The following is a 19,577-nucleotide window of genomic DNA, read 5'->3' as shown; positions in this document are numbered from 1 at the left end:
GGGAGCTCATGTATTGTACAGACGTAGGATAGATAGCAGCTAAACACTGCAAGAATTGCGCAGTCTTTAATGCCTGCACATTTACCTATTATTTTGTGAACAGATGTGCAAATGTACAATGAATGCTGCAACCACAGAAAACAAAACTGAAATGATCCTGATTTGCGAAGAATGCATGAGATATGGCGAGGCTGTCATGCCTCGTATGCAGAATGTTTTCCAGAGAAATCTCTCTCTCGTTCGTTATTTTACAAGATCGTGAACGCTATTATGTTTGATGGGAGTTATAGACTGGAAAAAGGAAACGAAGCAAACACGATGCAGGAGAAGCTAATGAAATAGTTGTACTAGCAGCAGTGCACCATGAATAAGCGATTCCGGTATGTCTGTAGGTAGTGTTATGAGAGTACAGCATCGTCATAAGTAACATCCATACCACATGTCACTGCAACAAGAACATCATGGCGCCGATTTCCATAGCCGGGTAGTGTTTTGTGAATGGGCATGTCAACAACTGCAAACGACCCACACGTTCTTTTCCAGGATACTATTTTCCGATGAGTCTACAGATACCACAAACGACAGTATCGTTAACCGACATAACTAGCGTTTCTTAAGTGTAGACACTCCGCGCTGGTTACAGCAAGTTGACCACCAAAGTCCTTGGTCGGTTAATATATGGTGTGGCATCTTGGAAAACAAATTCAGTGGTCGTATCTTATCGACGTCATGTTGAATGGACGCAAATATCGAACGTTTCTGGAACAGGAACTACCGGTATTACGGCAGGATGTTGCTCTGGACGTTCTACAATGCATGTGGTTTCAGCATGATGGTTGCCCAGAGGATTCCGATACCTAAGCAAGGAAGGTATTAGACCACGTTCACACTGGTCAGTGGATCGGAAGAGATGGCTATATTAACTGGACTGCTAGATCGCCGGATTTCTTGCTGTGGGAATATTAAAAAGATAAGGTGTACCAGCGATTGCTCCAGTGCCAACAAGCTGTAAAGACATCGTCGCAGCATGGAGGTGGGATCCCAAGGATCATTGGCTATTCAAGGGCCACTGAGTGGCATGTCGAAAATTATGATTGTGTACTATTTCTATTCCTCAGATAACAGCATCATCTGTGGTGAAACGAAGAAAATGCTTCAGGCAAAACATACGTATATTTTTTTTTGTAGCATTGTAATCTGCAATAAAAATTGGGGGTTCCCACTGAAGATTTCATAGTTGCCCCTCACTTCCTTCACATGGAATGGGGTGGCAATTCGAGTGTGGTATCATTGGATGTACCCCTCTGAGACAAACGTATTGGAATTATAACTTTTTTTGATCCAAAGTGCAGTTTTGCCCCCATCGGCATGCCTCCAGCACTACCCTTACACACAAGTAAGCAGTCCTTAGAAGTACTTTTTGGGTGACACTCACTTCTCCCCTCGTACAATAGTTGACATGCTTGTGCAGCTTTCAGTCGACGAACTTAAGCCTGGTTTCACAAGTAACAAAAGTGACGCCACTTGGTCACCACTCGAGTGGCGTTAATGAAGTTGAGTATTCCTGTTGTGACATTTGTAGCATTACTACAATAGTCGTTTTAACTTGTAAGGCCACTTTCCTTCTCACACCACTAATCAGCGTCAGAAGCAAATAGAACAGCCACCACCTTCATTTCAGTGTCCACAAAGGAAAACTGTCATATTGTGAAAAATGATGTTTCAATGATACACCACCTTAAAGTTCTCTCCAAAATGCGTTGTATTTAATATGGTTTGCTGTACTACAGAGGAAGGAACTGTGACTTCAGTACGTAAAAACTTCATGGGCACACAATTGTTGATTTATGTGACGGAAATATATTATTTCTACTACAGAATTCATGTATACAAGATTTGTGTGTAAGTAAGCAAGTGTTTCACTGGATAATTAGTGAAAGGAGATTTGCAGTTTTACAGCAGCTAACTTAATTCTACCAGACCTGCTCCGAAATTTCCTTTTGTTTCCTTTACTGCTTGCCCAATATACAGATCGAATAACATCAGGGACAGGCTACAACCCTGTCTCACTCCCTTCCCAACCGCTGCTTCCCTTTCATGCCCCTCGACTCTTATAACTGCCATCTGGTTTCTGTACAGATTGTAAATAGCCTTTCGCTCCCTGTATTTTACCCCTGCCACCCACAGAATTTGAAAAACAGTATTCCAGTCAACACTGCCAAAAGCTTTATCTAAGTCTACAAATGCTAGAAATGTAGGTTTGCCTTTCCTTAATCTATTTTCTTAGATAACTCGTAGGGTCAGTATTGCCTCACGTGTTACAACATTTCTGCGGAATCCAAACTGATCTTCGCCGAGGTCGGCTTCTACCAGTTTTTCGATTCGTCTATAAAGAATTCGCGCTAGTATTTTGCAGCTGTGACTTATTAAACTGATAGTTCGGTAATTTTCACATCTGTCATCACCTGCTTTCTTTGGGATTGGAATTATTATATTCTTCTTGAAGCCTGAGTGTATTTCGCCTGTCTCATACATCTTGCTCACCAGATGGTAGAGTTTTGTCAGGCCTGCCTCTCCCGAGGCCGTCAGTAGTTGCAATGGAATGTTGTCTAATCCCGGGGCCTTGTTTCAACTCAGGTCTTTCAGTGCTCTGTCAGACTCTTCACGCAGTATCGTATCTCCCATTTCATCTTCATCTACATCCTCTTCCATTTCCATAATATTGTCCTCAAGTACATCGCCCTCTATATACTGCATCCACCTTTCTGCTTTCTGAGCTCTTGATATTCAAACAAGTGGCTCTCTTTTCTCGAAAGGTCTCTTGAATTTTCCTGTAGGCAGTATCTATCTTACCCCTAGTGAGATAAGCCTCTACATCCTTACATTTGTCCTCTAGCCATCCCTGCTTAGCCATTTTGCACTTCCTGTCAGTATCATTTTTGAGACGTTTGTATTTCTTCTTGCCTGCTTCATTTACTGCATTTTTATATTTTCTCCTTTCATCAATTAAATTCAGTATCTCTTCTGTTACCCAAGGGTTTCTACTAGCCCTCGTCTTTTTACCTATTTGATCCTCTGCTGCCTTCACTATTTCATCTTTCAAAGCTACCCATTCTTCTTCTACTGTATTTCTTTCCCCCATTCCTGTCAATTGTTCCCTTATGCTCTCTCTGAAACTCTGTACAACCTCTGGTTTAGTCAGTTTATCCAGGTCCCATCTCCTTAAATTCCCACCTTTTTGCAGTTTCTTCAGTTTTAATCTACAGTTTATAACCAATAGATTGTGGTCAGAGTCCACATCTGCCCCTGGAAATGTCTTACAATTTAAAACCTGGTTCCTAAATCTCTGTCTTACCATTATATAATCTATCTGATACCTTCTAGTATCTCCAGGATTCTTCCATGTATACAACCTTCTTTTATGATTCTTGAACCAAGTGTTAGCTATGATTAAGTTATGCTATGTGCAAAATTCTACCAGGCGGGTTCCTCTTTCATTTCTTAGCCCCAATCCATATTCACCTACTATGTTTCCTTCTCTCCCTTTTCCTACTCTTCAATTCCAGTCACCCACGACTATTAAATTTTCGTCTCCCTTCACTACCTGAATAATTTCTTTTATCTCATCAGAGCTAGTTGGCATAGATACTTGTACTACTGTAGTAGGCGTGGGCTTTGTGTCTATTTCAGCCACAATAATGCGTTCACTATGCTGTTTGTAGTAGCTTACCCATACTCCTATTTTTTTATTCATTATTAAACCTACTCCTTCATTGCTCCTATTTGATTTTGTATTTATAACCATGTATTCACCTGACCAAAAGTCTAGTTCCTCCTGCCACCGAACTTCACAAATTCCCACTATATCTAACTTCAACCTTTCCATTTCCCTTTTTCAGTTTTCTAACCTACCTGCCCGATTAAGGGATCTGACATTCCACGTTCCGATACGCAGAACGCCAGTTTTCTTTTTCCTGACAACGACGTCCTCTTGAGTAGTCCCCACCCAGAGATCCGAATGGGGGACTATTTTACCTCTAGAATATTTTACCCAAGAGGTCGCCATCATCATTTAACCATACAGTAAAGCTGCATGCCCTCAGGAAAAATTACGGCTGTAGTTTCCCCTTGCTTTCAGCTGTTCGCAGTACCACAACAGCAAGGCCATTTTGGTTAGTGTTGCAAGGCCAGATCAGTCAATCATCCAGACTGTTGCCCCTACAACTACTGAAAAGCCTGCTACCCCTCTTCAGGAACCACACGTTTGTCTGGCCTCTCAACAGATACCCCTCCGTTGTGGTTGCACGTACGGTATGGCCATCTGTATCGCTGAGGCACGCAAGCCTCCCCACCAACGGCAAGGTCCATGGTTCATGGGGGTAGGAGTTAATGCAATAGTGACGGTATATTCAGATTCTAGTAGCCTTTCTGCCAACTTCAGTGCTCTTTCACACTTGGATTTGCGAAAGAACGTAACTAGGTTTTTGGTGGCAGTACAATTTCAGATTCAGTGTCACTTCTGTAAAAGGAAATAAACTATATTGTTCCATCTTTTAGTGCACGTTTACAAAGATTAGCTCCAAAATCTGAGAATAATGTTTATATTTTGTCTTATTTAAGTGATCTCGGGTGTAAGAGTGAAAATATCATCTTTTAAATGAGTCTTGAGGGTACTGTAAATAGCACCACAAACAAAACACGGTAATTGTAGTGTTGAGTATATGGTATAAATGTTGGTGAGATAACAGATTATCATATCAAAGTGTCACTTGCCATTTCATTCGAGTAACTACTGCATCTCTAATGTGAGTACCAGCTTTTTCTAACCCTAGAAAGGTCAGGCGAAAAATACTTTCAAGAATGGTTGGGCTGGTTTGTGGGACCCAATAAATAAAACACTTATAACCAATGACAAACAGTGTATTTACATCAAATGATGTATTTTTAATTCCTTGACGTAGTATTAAATGTTATAGTGACTTTATTTTTACTTTATGAATTATACAATAATTATAAAAAAACTGAAAACATATTTCTTTGTAGAACTAAATATAAGTGAGCTGGAAATACAAGTAAATTTGATAACAAATAAATTTGATTGAAATACAAATGTAAATAAGATTTGTAACTAAGAAGCAAAAATTCTGAATTCCCATTATGTAAATAGAAATTGTGAATATAATGAATAGTTTGTGAGACATAGTCCTCTAAATTATCAATTTTCAAAACAGTCACTGCGAAAATTATTTCAGCCCAAGCAAAGCATAACCACACCTTGGAAACGATGCAAAACAATTTAGTTGCACTGTCCTTGTATTTGTCGCAACTTCCCCTTTTCCCTGATACTGGATCTTCAACCATTCCTCGGCCTTAGGTGCCTGAGAGCTTAGAGAAAAGCCTGTGAATCTCGTGGGGAAGGTTTGGATGAGTTGCACACATTGTCGAATATGGTGTTATGAGAGACTTTCCTAGAGTTCTGAGGTATTCTCTTCTAACTAAAACGTTTTTGTTTGTTTTGAATACAATGTATCCATTGAGAGCTGCAATGTTCAACAACTGAAAAAGCAGACAGCGGCGGCATTGTCTAGTCCATCTAGCAACAGTATATTCAGCATAGATAGTGTCAACGATAACTTCGCCACTATTTGTTTTGTTATATTGCTTTATTATACTTGTACTTTTCTTTTCGCCTCTGTCGCTGTCTGGTTCATCATCATCATGCACTGACGAAATAAATAGTACTGATTTGTTTCATTTTGGTACATATGAAAGTAATGTCATGTCTTCCTGAAATCCAAACATATTTGAGCACTCTTTTTTCGGTTTTTTTGGGTAAAAACTCAACTGGAATTTTAGGCTTATTTTCTTGACGTACCAACAACAGTAATATACTTTTCTTTTTTTGACGATTCAGCAAGATGTAAACCCATTGTCTATTGTCAGAATTGTTCCAGACTCTTTTCCTGGGTCTACAAGATGCAAAACAACATCGTCTGCTTATTACTGCCTCTGTATGCTCTTTGCGGTTGTGCACCTACATAGACTTTCAAATGCTTTACATAGAACCTTTTTAGCTTAAGCCAGGATGAAAACCTAGATCCCATACTTTGATGTTTTATTTGGGATATACATCCTGTACCTGCATCTGCCTCTGTATGGAACGAGCATTTCGTGCGAAGTAACATTTTCTGACGGAGCAACATGTGCACTGCAGTTGGAGACAAACACATTAAGAATGGATCTTATGGCAGCAAGATTATCTTGTGCTTTTTTTTTCTTCCCTCATATGGATTTTGTCAAATCTGATACAGTGAGTCAAATATCAGAACCTTTTCAATGAATTAAGTTCAACAAGTCAAAGGACAAAGCAATTCCATTTCTGATAGTGACATCATGGCGTTGTGAGTACCTACAACATAGAAAGGGAAACAAAATTGCTCACAAAGTAATCAAGTTTTGAGATAAACGAAAACTAACCTTTCCTTAAACTGTCACGAAACACTGCATCAGTATCACCACAATAAAGAACAAACTGAATTGAGATGGGGAGTAATGAATAGGTCGAAAATGAAGTGTGAGTCGTACATGAAATGCGATTTTGAGGGTGATGACATCAGAACCAATTGAGAAAGTAACCAAGGAAGTGTATTATTATCATTGCTTATATAGGGAATAAAGCTGATAAATATATATGGCACAGCAGCAAAGGTCAGATCTGATTTCCTTTTCAAATTACTTTCATCATTGGTGTAAGAAGTGCCAAATTTTTGTCACTCCCCATGAAAGTGAAATGATGTACATAGAAACTTGATATACAGTAAATAAAAAATACATATTGTTTCTCAACATGGTTGACAAGTGCAACGTAATGTACATTACTATACCTGTGTGTTAGTGCTCACAAGCTATTTCTGTAACATATAGCATTACTGCAACCAGCGTAAGTGTTTCATCTTCAAGCTCATTTGGTTCTGTGTACTTATTTGTCTCCTGAATAGAATTTATTGTAAAGAATTTGTTGGTATTACATGAGACATTGTTTTCTTTAATCAGAGGAACTATACAAAATTGTAGCAATAATATTAATCAAATAATGGGATACTTGGAACTATATATATGCAATTATTTTGTCAAACAGCAAATTGATCCATTTAATTGACAAATAAGGGTAATACTATTAAGTGCTTTATTTTATAGCATGAAAAATTCATAGTTTTTTCATAAATTTATAACACAAAAACGATATACACAACAGAGATATTAGTCATCAATAATATCTTCTTCACTATTAACAATAGTCTGCCAATGCAGGGACTGAGCGAAGTGGCACAGTGGTTAGCACTCTGGGATCACATTCAGAAGAGCGACAGTTCAAACTCGTGTCCAAGCATCCTGATTTAGGTTTTTCCATGATTTCCTTAAATCGCTTCATGTAAATGCCAGGATGTTTCCTATGAAAGGCCATGTCCAACTTCCTTCCCCATCCTTCCCTAATACGGTGGGACCAATGATCTCGCTGTTTGGCCCTCTCCCCCAAATCAACCAACCAATGCAGGGGTAACTATTGGATTGTGCAACTGTAGAAATCGCGTGATTTTGAGGCGAAGAATTTGTCGAGTCATGTTTGGAGCTCATTTTCATCCAGTAAGGAAATTTCTTGAATGTTGTTTGGCAGTAAGCGAAAAAGGCGAAAACCTGAGAGCGCAAGGTCAGGTGAAGAACATGGTGAGGAATGACTTCCCAATCCAACTACCATACAGAGTTTTTTTGTCAGTGTAGCAGCATGCAGCTGGGCATTATCAAGGAGCATCACCGTTCCACAGTTTTCTTGGTCATTGTTTTTGGATTGTGTCTGCAAGATGTCTCAGCTGCTGACAGTAAATGTCAGCAGGGAAGGTTATACCTTGGGGAAGCAATTCGCAGTAATCATCACTGTTCCATCAGATACATAACATTATATTTTTAAGCTGCAAGCAGGTCTTTGTATGGGGAGGTTGCTTCTTTGTTTGGGCTCATCTATATGTTAGCATGAAGACAGCGTTTCTTACCACCAGTAACGATAGGGGTAGAACTGTTCACTGTTGTTCACAAGCCAATTGATAATGTGCAAGCAGATATGCACATAATGTTCCCCTCTAATTTTTGTGATTGTGTCTCAGAGCACGTGGTACCCTTACATCCGATTTTTGAACCTTCCCCACAGCATGAAAATGTCGCACGATGGTGAAACGATCACAGTTCGTCACATTCACTACTTCTCGAGTACACTGAGATGGATCATGGTCAATTAATGCATTTAAATGATCTTCATGACACACCGAAGGTCTTCCTGAAGGTGGAGAGTCACCAATGTCAAAACTGACCCTCCTTTAAATGCGAAAACCATTTTTTGGCATTATCCTATTAGGCGGCGCAAATGTTTCTGACTGACTTCGCTACTGTCACTTCTCAACTGAACTCAAACAGAAAAAAATGTTGAAAATGTTCCAGTGTTACACTTGACTCTCCACTTCCTAGAGTCCAGAGCTCTATTCACTATTTCCAAATGACAAAATGATAACATGTAAACTCAAACAACAACACTGAACTACAAACAAAAAATAACAATAGATAAATAAGATTAGATTAGATTAGTTTTTCGTTCCAAAGATCCATGCTGAGGAGATCCTCTTGGATGTGGAATATGTCAATATCTTTTTTTTCTTTTTTTTAGCTGAAATAACAATGCTAATAGTATTAATATATACAATACATCATTTGTTTCTATTAAGAAATTCGTCAATGGAGTAGAAGGAGTTGGCCACTAGTAAGTCTTTCAAGCTCCTTTTAAAGTGATCTTTATTTGTAACTAAATTTTTTATGTTTGCTGGCAAATTATTGAAGATGAGTGTTCCTGAGTAGTGGACCCCTCTTTGAACGAAAGTAAGTGCTTTTAAGTCCTTGTGCAGATCATTTTTGTTCCTGGTATCGTACTTATGAACTGAGGTGTTTGTTGGAAAATGAGATATATTATTTAGGACAAATGTCATTAAGGAGTAAATATACTGAGAGGCAGTAGTTAGTATACCCAGTTCTTTGAAGAGGTAACCAGAGAACCAAAATGCAAAACAAGAATGATATGAACTTGTGCACCAAGCTAATACAACACTTTCTAGTATCAATCATTACTCAAAGAATCCTACATATGCAATAAATTCCAGATTTTGAGTTCAGCCACTGAGTGGTTCCATTTCTATATAACATAAATATCCATGAGCTGTTTGGGTTGTATCTTTATTTCTGCAATGAATTTGAATCAAAATCTCTACTGACATGTGATCCACTGTACATAACATTTCAACAGAAAATACCTGGATTATGTAAATGGGTCCATTGTCTCTTTCTTAATCTTCTTATGCTTCTAACTCAAGTTTTGGCTATAATGAAGATGTTATAGTAAAAATTTATTTGCTATGAATTGGAACTCCAACAAGCCTACTAAGGGTGAGTGAATACTCTGGGGATGGATATGTGAAGAAACCTGGCTTTAATATTCTCAGTCCATATCCTGTCAAGTAATCACCTTTTGTTGTCAGTTAAGCTCAAAACGTATTGTCAGATCAGCATTGAAATTCCTAGTACCTTACTCCACAGCAATTACATACCATTAAGATTGGTACCAATTTCACAATCTGTCTTGAGTAACCATGTCATTAGATTTTTTCTGTTTGTTTATCTTTTAAGCCAAACTGTTGTAGGAGCTTCATGACATCTTTCACTGATTTCCAGGGTCTGTGATGTGGAATCGTCCTCCAGCCCTCACACAATCACAGCCACATGTTCTGACCACCAGAGTCTTCTTAGTGATAATTTTTCACCAATGTTAAAATTTTTTCATTTCTACTTATAGCTATGGGTTCTTATTTCTTCTCAAATCATCAGTTTATTTCCCTGGACCAAAGATTTTCGACAATACCTTACACTATAAATTAATAGTCTCTAGTCATGATTATTACACACAAGGCGTCAATATGTCTCAGGAACGATGGAAAAATTACTGCATTATATGCACTTCTACTGTTTTACATTCAGCATTGAGATGTTGTGATAGTCGAATTAGATGCCAAGATATCTTAAGTTTTCTATTCAAGAAAATCTCAAATCTCCAAGGCACAGTGGTGCCTTCTGCATTGGTCTTTCAAAAGCATTTGGGATGACTGAAATTCAAATCTCAGTAGGGGGAATTAAAGCTTTTGGTTTTCCGTCATTTGCCTAAATCATTTAAAATAAATATGTGGATGGTTCCTTTGCAAGGATTTGGTTGATTTCCTTCCCCACTCCTCCGCAGTCTGAGCTTGTGTTTCATCTCTAGTGACACTGATATTCTTTCCTTCTAATGACTTCATCATCTAAGGGCTGTTAAACCCTAATTTTCCTTGTTCTCCTGGAAACCAACATTACTTATGTCTTCCAAACATTAATTTTTAGGCTGGCTTTGTTGCTTTTTATGCATATTTCTTGCAGTATCAACCATCTCATCCCCTTAAACTTCAAGGACTGTAATACCTTTTGCACATGTTAACGTATGAGTTCTGCCATCTAGAGTGATTACTTATCAGTTTATCATTATTTATCAGATTATTTTCCAAAGCACTATGTTTTGGTATTTAACTCGTTAGATTTCTTCCCCTATTGATTCACATATATATCTGATCCTATAGCACAGGCTCTCATCATACTCACTAATTTTTTTAGTATAACATGTTCCCTCCTGATCTTGTAGAGGCTTAACACAAGAGAACGTCTTGGTAAAGTTGTCAAAGCCAAACAGCTTTATGTAATTCTAAGTACTTCTCCCAATCCTGACTAAAATATTTTGATGTTCTTGCAAGCATGCAATACAGAAATAATTGATGTTACATTATTAATTGGTTTGAGTATTTACAGTGCTTTTGTTCAAATTACTTGAAATTATATTGAGATGATAAAGCGATTTTGATTTAATTTCAGTACAGTTATACAGTTTATACAGCGAGAGAAAATCCCGACAATTAATATGGACTTGGTGCAGTGTCTTTGCACTTCTGCCATAACCAAATGTGTAACATGATTTTGTTTGCTTTTCCATGCTAGTGCCTCAGTATCGTCACTGTTTTAGGTGATTATGGTTTCCAGTAGTATTGAGGTGTATTTTGCCCAAGAGGTTTGTGTGTTCATATTTCACAGATTCTGTAAGTGAATCCTGATATTTATATGGTAATGGCTTGTTATAATACTAGGAAAACTAATTTTGGCAATGGGGATTCACTGAAAGATCAAGCAGATGAAATTTTATTAGATTATGGTACACATTGTAAGGATAAGGTTTAATGGTGGTTCTTTGACAGCAATCAGTAAAATAATCAAAAAAATGACAGAAGCATTAAATATCTACACAGAGAAGACAAATGGGAGAAGACTGCACATTGAACTTAAAGCCCTGTTCTTGTGACTTTCAGAAAGAGAAAGAAGAGATCGTACCATATAATAAAGATGGACAATTTTGATGAAAATTAAAGTAGGTAGCACATATACACATCATACAGCAGGAAAGAGTGCCCAACACTTTGGAAATTGGTTCATCATTGTCAGAATGGGAGAATGACAAGCAGTGACATACTTTTAAAGAAAATTGGCTCCAGTTGTAAATGTTTTTCAGGGATATAGGGGTTACCTTAGAGAAAGAAACGTCGTTTGCTCCCTGAAATGCTAGCAGAGAATCTGGAAAATATAATATTGATTGCAGTACCATGTGTCATACAGTGTGTACAATCACTTCTGTTAACAGGCAAAACGCGCCATAGAACAAGGAGTATACCAATAGAGAATGTTGAAGAACTGGTTATTTATACATATTACCTCCATGAAGAATTTTCTGACTGATCTATTTTGATTTTTCAGTAAAAATACTATTGATTATCATGAAGAAGTGAGTGCTGGTTAATTTAAAGAAAGTTCATTTCTATGTTGGTTCCGGTCGTCTATATACATAGTGTTTTGGTAACGGATAATTCGTCATATCATTCAGTTCAGCTCAATAAAGCACAACCTGTGGCCACAATGAAGGACAAAATTTTAATCTGACTGAAGCAAAGTAATGAGACTTTGATCAGAACATGCTAAAAACATAATGTTTAGAAGTGATGGATTTATTTAAAAAAACAGCAACTACAGTATGTAACTGATTAATAAGTACAGAACGACAGTCATACAGTTATAAGTCTTTGTCTGTACTGTTACTGCCACATCAGTGACACTCAACGTGTCTGCACTCAGCTATAGCAGATGTTACAAGATGAAAAACATTTCCATTGCAACACATAGAGAAATTCATGAACGAGTTTGAAAAGCCAATAACTCCAGAGAAATGAAAAAAGACTGTGAACCACTGTTGGAATGAAGAGGGTATAAGAGATAAGACATTATTAAATACAGTGGTTTCTTCATCACTCGATGAACACAGCAGCTGTGACTGAGTTGGCACTGTACTCATGGGTGTGCGGAAGACAGTGTGGCAAACAGTGCTAGCACATGAACATTTTATCAATAAACACATAATTTCGGTACTTGCTTCGGCAGTTTACACTTTTTGCTTTATACCTGAAGCGCTGACAGAAGAAGTATAGCGATATTCACAGTCTGCCACTAACCAGATCACACTACAGAAGCAAAGCATTAAACTCATCATTTCGCAACATACCGATATAGACATAAAATTCTTTTGACTTTCTTATCTTATTACTGGGTGGCATATGGTCATATTAGTCCCACCGTTTTTCCTTATTAAATATAAACATTTCGTAACTAGTATGAAGTCATGTGTCCACAACCAACGAAAACTTGTACATGCACCACCCCAACATTGCAGTCAACAAGTGAAAATACCATACAGTCTCACTTTCATGCCATCTGTCATTGCAGTAGAAGGCTTTATTAGCCTCGTGCAACTTTCTCTACTACTGCCAAGATTTTCACCAAGGGCTGGGTGGATCTGTTCTCAACCTCTCATTCCGCATTTGTCCATTCAGTAACACGAGTTCTGAATTGTTAGTGTGATGACCGACAGTTTTTTGACTTACAGGGGTAGTAATCGTAACAGAATTGAACTTATTAATTTTACATATAAAACTGAACCGTTTAAGTATGTTGGAGTTTTATAATTAATAGTTTAACACTGCAAGGAATAAAAAGAAACAACAAAATAATGTCAGTACCAGAGGGAATCACATTCAGGTCCATGAATTGCTATTGTATGCATTAGATTACTCGGCCACTGTGCTGTTATGACAACAGCTAATCATCCACCCCGCATAATCTATGTGTTAATCTTTAGAGAGCGTTTTACGTTTTTCTATGGCCTACTCAGGCGAAATATTCTAGAAACTTGAAAGAGGCATCTACCTGGTTCTATTCACGTAGTTTTACTTTATCTGCAGTGTCTGGCAATGGAATTAATAGCCTTTTGGAAATCAACAAACGTCTTTTGAATTCAGTAATCTGTAGCAAAAGGTTGACTTCATATTAAATATTTTTTTAGATCATGTTCTGCCCTTCCTAAAGCCATCTCGATATTCATGTAAATTACTGTCCAGTGTTCCATCAGCTCTGTTTAGCACAATCTTGTAAAATATGCTATATGCAACTGGTTCCGAAGAAATTCCTCTGTAGTTTGTAAACATTTTATTTATTGACCTTCTTATGTAGTGGATGTATAAAGGCCACCATCCACTCTCCCAGAAAATTTTCTGCTTTCCATGTTTTCTCTAAGATTAATTTTAGCTCATTTTTTTGGTTGGAGATTATTTCAAAAGTTCTGGTATAACAGAGTCTTCTCTGCTAGCTTTATAAGACTTCTTCAATTTATTTGGTAGTTGGTGGTAAATCTTCTTCTAGGTCTTCATGAGTGTTGGAGTATTCTAGTTTACAGATTGGTTCTGGACAATTAAGAAGCTGACCCAAATGTTTTTCAAGTATTTTCGAATTTGAGTCTTATGTAATCTTTCAAATTTGAGTCTTATGTAATCTAAATTGACGAACCTTGTCCCATGCTCCTCTGTTAAATTTACATTTGACGTACATCTACCTAACTCTTTAAATCTTACTTTCCCCTCCAATTATCAACTGAAAAAGGGCCTTTTAGCAAATCATCTATAGGAAACACATTCATACTAAATTTCCTCATATACGGGTACTCGCGTTTTTTTTTCTACAATCTGGCCTGTTGACTTTTGTCTCACAAGGGTAGTAATAATATCTAAAGTGAATATGCTAATTTTATGCATATAAACTGAACTGTTTAAATACATTTAAAATTTAGGATTAGTAGTGTAACACTGCAAAATAAAATGAAAAAATGTTGGTAATGGCAGGAATCGAATTTAGATCCACAAATTACCACTGAGCACATTAAACCACTTTATTGAAAAAAAGTTTGATATTGTAATCCATTAACATCTACAGTTCATATTTCTCACACATTACATACTGGTGTACAATATACAGATGTCAATAACAATTACAACATTTGTAAATGTTTCATTCATCTCATGACAAAAAGTGAACCAAAAATTTAATCTCATTATCAACATCATTCAACAAATTCAAACTGCTTTCCAGTGATTTCTAATCTGGTAGTACGTGACAAACTGAAAACTGCAGAGTAAGGAGCTTTCCCCTAAATAAAATTCCATAGCGTAAGTTTTGGGATTTCGGCATGACTTCATGCAATGTCCAAAAACCAAAATCTTGGCTTTGGGGGGAAAAGATGCACAAAAACACAAATTTCATCTGGTTCAAATGTAATTGTCAACATGTCTGTTCAATTCGTTTTCAGGTCTGGGAATCCTTTCATTTGCCAATAGGCCCTTGGAATGTGATAATGTTGTCATCACCATGTGCATCTGTGCAAAAACTCTGAGTGAGGGCAGGGGAATATGTCAGTGTTGCAGTTGGTTTCTAGGCTTCTTGCAAGGAATGCTATTCTCTTCCTGACTCTTTTGCAGTTCATTAAATATCAACAGTAAGAGAATATATGTTGCAGCATATCCACTTGACCGTATCTGAGGTGTTTGTCAGTGTCACTTAATACATCCCAATAGCTTTTCATTTGTTGCAACTGTGTTGTTCACAATTTTATATAATGTTGAAACTACTCCTGATGGATGAATTGGTAAACTAATTTTGTACCAAACAGTCTTCCATATTATACTTGGGTGCTTCAACTTAATTTGGTTTGGGCTGTCAGTCTTCTTTAGTGCATCAACCAACTCATTATTTGTTAAAATGGTCTTTCGTAACACATTTTCACCTACATAAATTAGTTCAAGGTAAAAACTCCCTGATTAGTTTCAGTTTAATGTTTAACTTTCCTAAATTTTTTGATGGATGCATATCTTGCAGCCTATGCAGTGTTGAATAGCTTTGAACTGATGGTGTCAGTCTCATTGTTAATGATCATGGGTGTTCTTCTTGTGAATAATATGTTTGCCTTCCTTCTGGTGTCTTGATTTTGTGAGCATGACATAGTTTAATTTGAAGATAATGTCTTTCCACCCAGTCCTGCTGGACAGTTGCATTATCCTTTTGGCTTTCATTTTTCAATCGGAAGTATCTGCTTTGCAGAATACAAAGGTGTAAAAATTCTTTATTTTTTTGGATGAGATTCTTGGACCTTCAGACGTTTTCTGTTATGACACCTTGTACGTTGTCTATAGTCTGCTTCCAGTTTTTCATGGCCGTTTTAATAGAAATCAGTCTATTACAATTCCTAATTTTTGTAGTTTTCCTCCATCTTCACTTATGATACACATCAAAGAAGATTACTGTTAATGAAGTAAAAGATCCTCGCAGTGGACACCAAACGAAAAAGCTACTCCTTATGTTTTTGATCTAGACTGCCATAAAAATGCCAAGGAACTGTTAATCAGAACTCAGGGAGAAGTTGTAGTCTAATTCCCAATTGATTTACTGATCTTAAACAAGCCAAAACAACAAAATTATTAAAGAAACATCATACAAAAATATTTATTTAACTAAAGCCTTACAAAAATGGGATCTATGGTGGACAAAGTGATCTGTTGGGGATCGACACACGACACTAATCGCAACACTACTCGCTCTATCTCACTTCATACACGTGAATCCAGGTTATGGCATCAAACGACGCCACCACCAAGCACCTATATTCTACCGTACAAGAAAAAGGAAGAATATGTTTCGAAAGAATGGGATGCTGAGAAATGGATATTATAGCCTCACTTCGCAGTATCGAATACTTTACCATCCTGCTGGTCAAGGCGCCACACTACGATGCGTTTGGCGACTGAAGTCATAGACGGCGGCAATCTGTTATTAAATGCTCGTTCCCGAAAAATGCAAGTACGCGGCCTTGCGTTCGGTTAATTCAGGATGCAGGTACTTCCCTAAGAGCATCTGAAACCCCAACGGATTCCAGTGTGCTGGTGGACCTGATTGCTGGTCTACCAAACTAATTTGACTCCATGCCACGACTGTGCATGTCAGAACACGTCAAATGTTTAGACGGCCGACTCAAAAGAAGTAAGTACACCCACGCTTCACTCGTTGTGACTGTGATGATATAAGCAGTACCTCTGACGGTTCAGAAGGTGACTGACACAGGCTCTAAGTCGCGCCCTAGCAAAGGACACAAGTCTCACCAACTAGGTAGAGACCTACAGTTCTTCACTACCTAAGTGCCAGTACACGAGACTTGTACAAGAGTGGGTGATGATCTCCCTTTCTCTGTGTTGCCTCCTCAGCTCGGTTCCAAAAGCACATTTCTCTTTTTTGACTTCCCCCAATTTCGCACAAGCCAATCACGAGCTGGAGCCCGGCATCCTAAGCTCAGTGAAAGGTCTTTGCACTGCAAACCAATTTGACCAATCAGAGACTTAAAGTTAACTGGCAGAAAACAGATAAAAATTCAGCTTCGTGGCCTCTTTCCCACACGTTTGCCGTGTCTTTTGCTAACACAATACAGGGTGGCAGCACAGACCTCCATAAACAGCTTGTTATCTCCCCTGTTGCGTCCATTTCAAAGTTTGCAAAGAATGGCCATAAACTAGCATTGACAAAACATGTTTTGAAACAGAGTCTGCACGTCTGGGCGCCAGTTTTCCTGTCCCACAGACATTTGCAGAACGTTTACATTTCTTTTGACGGCTTGCTCGCTAACAAGGCCTACAGTGCGCTGTCGGCGACATTTCGGCGCTATGTCGTATGCCTGGACATCTGGCGCCAAAGCTAATGTGTTTTGCACTATACGACCACAGCAGGGGGCCATCTGGAAATGTCTCTTCATCGTTCTCCAGAAAAAACGCGCTTTGTCGCCCCATTTTTACACCTGAGACTGCACTGTATTTGTCAATTTCAGTTTTCAATCTGTGTATGTCACTTTCATGACATAAGAGATTCAGAACATCATTGGTGTCAGTTCTTAAAGTGAGGTTCGCTCCCGAAATGGTCAGTAAAATTTGTTTTACATCCAGTCTCCAGAGAAGTGATCCCAGTGACAGCACAAAAAGCAATGTGGAAAGCAGACTAGCTTATGGTATAGCTCTCTGTATTTTGATGGCCTTTGTCATTTGTCTGTTGATGGTGATCTTCGCCGTGAATGCTGTTATCATATTCTGGATTTCTTGTACAGTCCTTTCTTCGAGTCCTATTTGTTTCATTAATTTTTCTAGATAGTGGTGATTTATTCAGTCAAAAACATTACAGAAGCCTACAAATCGTTACTGAGAATGGTGTCGTGACATAGCATCCCAGAAGGTAGAATTGATGTTTTTTTATAATTTTCTCAAGTAAAGTCCTCATTCTGCTGTTGACTGATTTGGTAATTGTTTTATAATCGAAAGTTAATGAAGTTATCTATTTAGTATTTAGTAGGGTTATCTATTTTCATCTGGCCTTTTCCCTTAGGCACTAGAACAATTCATCTTACTGTGAAATCTCTGGTAATAGTACCATATCTCATTATTTCATTTAAAATGTCACTAAAAGTAGATCTGATGATATTCTAGAATTTAGGATAAAATTCCTTTGGGAGGCCATTCTGTCCAGGTGATTTCCACTGTACTAAAATCAGCTAAATCAAATATTATCATTATTTGTGAGCTCCCCGTTAAAAACTTGTATCATTTCACCTATCTAAGCTGCAATTGTTTCATTAGATAATTGTTCGTAATTTTATAGGTTTTTGCGAACAATTTCGTTTTGGTTTGTGAGTAATCTCCCTCTGCCTGTTTCCAGACCTTCAGAAACTGTTAAACAGAAATTTTTCTGGTACCTGAATAAATGATATACTTATGTCAGTTCATCTTTAATAATTGATTTGGTGTTTTATTGGATCTTGGTACCTTCCATTTTTTTCCATTTAATACTCACCAGTTTAGAATTTATTTGTTATATTTCCTGAATGAGTGTGTCTGTCACACTGAATTTGTCATATAGTCCCTCAGTACGTGCAGTAGAGCACAAATTTCCTCTTCATGTCTCTTGCTTTTTGAGATCTATAATAAATTGAACTTTGTCTTAATTTTTATTTGGCTAAACTGGTGCAGCATTCTGCTTTAGAAGAATATTTGTTTACTAAGTGTAAACAGGCATCCCATGTTTCGCTAACGGGAAGAGGAAATAAGTCTTTAACGTCTCATCAGCAATTAAGTCATTAGAGACAGAACCCAAGCTCAGAATAGGGAAGGATGGGGAAGGAAATCGGCAGTGACCTTTCAAAGGAACCATCCCGGATTCTATCAGAAGCAATTTAGAGGAACCTGAATCAAAATGGCCAGATGTTGGTTTGAACTGACGTAATCCACAATGTTTTGCTATAAATTCGACTACTTTGCTATCTTCCAAATGCGAAATGTTGAGCATCCAGTGGGACTTACACATTTTGGTGGGGCTATTTCTCTAAGTTTGCATTTACTTTTAGATTAGATTAGATTAGATTAGATAAATTAGATTCAGTCTTCGTTCCATAGACCCAAAAATGAGATGATTATCGTGGGTGTGGAACAAGTCAGAAAGTATAACATAAAAAACATAAAACATTTGAATATAATACTCACTATCCGGATTATTTATTATGAGACTGTCAAAATACGTGAATACATTACTGTAAACTGGAACTGTTAATATTTACAGCAATAACTTTAATAAATTTATCATACACAAAATACCTTATCTTCACTGTTGTGACTAAGTGCTCTCAAAACTGAAATCAAAGACATTGCTACTTAAACAGTTCTAACAGTCCGTGTTAAGATAGTCATCTCTAGAGGTAGTAGGTGTTGTCTACCCAAAAGTCTTTCAAACTCTGTTGAAACTGTGCTTTATCTGAAAGTAAACTTTTAATGGTTGCTGTCAGTTTATTGGAAATGTGTGTTCCTGCATACTGAACCCCTTTTTGGACCAAGGTAAGTGATTTTAAGTCTTTATGTAGGTTGTTCTTGTTCCCAGTATTGCCATTATGGACTGCAGAATTGGTTGGAAATAAAGATTTATCACTTGTAACAAATTTCATTCAAGAATAAATA

The sequence above is a fragment of the Schistocerca nitens genome, chromosome 4, assembly GCF_023898315.1.
Source record: "Schistocerca nitens isolate TAMUIC-IGC-003100 chromosome 4, iqSchNite1.1, whole genome shotgun sequence".
NCBI lineage: Eukaryota > Metazoa > Arthropoda > Insecta > Orthoptera > Acrididae > Schistocerca > Schistocerca nitens.
This window is presented reverse-complemented; position numbering follows the sequence as displayed.